Source organism: Grammomys surdaster, unplaced genomic scaffold (genome assembly GCF_004785775.1).
Source record: "Grammomys surdaster isolate TR1022 unplaced genomic scaffold, NIH_TR_1.0 126163, whole genome shotgun sequence".
NCBI classification, from domain to species: Eukaryota; Metazoa; Chordata; class Mammalia; order Rodentia; family Muridae; genus Grammomys; species Grammomys surdaster.
Window position 1 is genome coordinate 9,247,319 of NW_021620970.1, and position 3,188 is coordinate 9,250,506.

Below are 3,188 nucleotides of genomic sequence, written 5' to 3' on the forward strand. Positions count from 1 at the left end.
ATAGAGTTGCCCAAGTTAGAGACATTTTCAGACATTGATTAATCTATAATTCTTTGAAGTAGGGAAACATTATTATCTCCACTTTACAGATGTGGAAACTAAGACCCAGAGGTTAATGACTTGCCCAGAGGTCAAACGGCCAGTCAATTGCAAGTGTGGGTTTTAAAAGAAGCTCCCCTATCTGCTCTAAGGCTTAATTCAAGTTTGTTCTCAGCTCATCTGCCCCACTCACATCAGAGCTGCCTCCTACAAGCTGCCACCCTTTAAATTCTGCCTTAAGGCCCTTAATATGCTTCTTGAAAGACCAAGACTTTCCGTGCCTGCTGTCAGCATCCTCGCTTCCTATTCTTACCTGTAAATAGGAAATGTTGATTCCTTCCTGGGGTATTCTCTTGATGATTTTGCATCCCTAAATAGAACTATTATGTTTACAATATGATTTAATATTTTTATATAATAAACAAAAGTGCTATATTTCTGTCTACATCTAGATTTTTGTTGATTTGTAACTGCAGCCCACAAATAATTTACTGATGATCTATCTATGCCAGACCAGGAATATAAAGTTGAATAAAGTATTTTCACACTCTGCCCTTACTTTCATAGACTAGAAAGGGGGGAAAATGTAGAAATTAGCCAGTCACTGAGGCATATACCTGTAAGTCTAGCATTTGGAAGGCAGAGGCATGAGGATCAGGAGTTCAAGGTCAACTACAAAGCAAGTTCAAGGCCAGCCTAGGCAATCTGAGGCCCTGCCTAGAAAATTTTTAAAAAGAAAATGTGAAAGTTGATCATTCAAGTATGACATCCAACATGACAAAACATGCACCCTCTGTGTCAAGATTACAGGGACAGTGAAGGATTAACGCTAGGGGTAAAAGAAGCCTTCCGAAAGGAGTGAGTGACATCAAGTATAGGTTCACGGATAAAGAGTTAATTGTGGACACTAGAAGAAACACAGTCCCTGGAAAGAACATCATAGAGGCAGAAGAGAGCTTGCAAGTCACTCAGTAGGCTGGAGTGATGTCACCATCTTAGAATCTTTGAAATGGCCAGCTGGCAATTTCATGGCACCCAGCTTATGCTTTCAATAGCCAAGGTCTGTCACTACCTAGGATGGGGCTGACTGTCCCAGTAGAAGTGCCATGGTCCAATGTAAAGCCCTAACCCATTCACCAGACCCACTTGCTAAAGTCTGTGGCTGGCACGTAGCTAAAGAGGGCATCTTTTTTGTTGGTCATGCAAAGAACCCACGAAGACAAGCAGCTCCTGGAAAACAGCCACTGTAAATGTTAGCCGAGGAATATGAACGCTGTGGTGATCTGAAGGAGAATGCCCCTGCCCCCATTAACTTATCTATTTGAATACTTGATCCCCAGTTAGTGGAACTGTTTGGGAAGGATTAGGAGGTATGGCCTTGTTGGTGGAGGTGAGTCTTTGAGATTTCTAAAGTCCATACCAGGCCCAGTATCTCTCTTTCTCTGCCTGGCTGCCTATGGATTAGGATATGAGCTCTCAGCACCGTGTTTGCCTGGTGTGATGATAATGGACTAACTCTCTGAAGCTGTGGGCAAGCCCCAAATCAAGTTTTTTTTGTTCGTTTGTTTCTTTGTTTGTTTTGTTTTTTAAGTTGCCGTGGTCATGGTATCTCTCCATAGCAACAGAAAAGTAACTAAGATAGATGGTATCCTACAGATGACAGCAAGCTGAGAGAAGTTTAATTAGAGAGCTAAACTTTATATGGGAAAGGTTGCACTGTGAGACCAGAGTCCAGAGTCATATCTCACAGAGAAGGATGGTTTTCTGGGTGTGACACAGGTTCACATCTCTAATCCCAGCCTTGGGGATGCTGAGGGACAAGGATTGCTGAGAGTCAAAAGCCAGCCTGGATTATGTAGTGAGCTTGAAGCTAGCCTCAGGCCAAAGCAAAAGCCATGTTGGTGGTGCAGGAGAAAGAGTTGAGAGCCTTAAGAAAGAGTTCTCAGTGACAGGTTGAACATGGAAAGAGATGATAGAGCAGAGTTAAGGATAATTCTCATTTCTGGATCAAGTATGTAACTATCCCTGAGAAATCCAGATAAAATACAGGAAGGGAAAGAGATATAGGGATGGATGTAAATTCAAGAACCAGTCTTCTAAGTAGTGTATTTTAGGTGCTTATGGAATACCAAGATAGCGAGAAAAACCATTCTAGATGTCTGGAGAGAAATCAGGTTTAAAGTCAGTATCAGAGAAGTCATCACTGAGGCAGAAGAAGTCAAGAGTCTGAGTAATCACACATACACACACACACACACATACACACATGCACACATACACACATACACATACACACATACACACATACACACACACATACACACACATACACACACATACACACACACACATACACACACATGCATACACATGCACAGACACACACATATACAAGCACATATACACACATGCACACAGTCACACACATATGCAAGCACAGACACACACACACACACACAGTCACACACACACATGTTTGGAAGCTATAAAACTTTTATAAGGGCCAAGAAGAAAGCGTTATGGAATGTCAAAACAATGTGATCTGAGGAATAAGAGCCCAGAGCAGAAGTCAAAAATGAAAGGAGCTGAGAGGAAGAGAGTAGAAGCCAAGAAAAAAGCTCTCAGAAGGCAAGGACAATCAACATTCCCCACTCTGAGAAATATATGTCAAATGGTATAGTCGGCAGAACCCAAAGTGTGGTGATACAAGGAACAAGGAAGAAGGCTCCAATCTTGAGGGACTTTCTTTTGGGGTACTGAGTAGTGTGGTCTCTAAGAAACTACAGTGTCCTTGTCATTTGCATTAAATAGGTCTGCGTGAATAGGCTTGTGGCAAAGTCCTGTCCCTGCGGAATCCTTGGGTACCTTGTATCTATGTACACCATATCAGTTCATCCACAGCTTGGCCTCTGGACCCGGCAGTACAGTCACAGGAGATGCTCTGTGTGCCTTAAGGCCAGACACACTTGATACCGTGTGAGTGGCTGAGCCGCTCAGACCTCTCGGGTTTGCCAGAGTAACTTTGTAGAAAGGCTTCACATTCAAGGTTCATTCATGGTGGCTCTGTTACGATAGTCTGGGGTTTGTTTGTTTGTTTGTTTGTTTGTTTGTTTTTAAAGAAACTTCTTCTAAGAAAGGGAAGATAATGA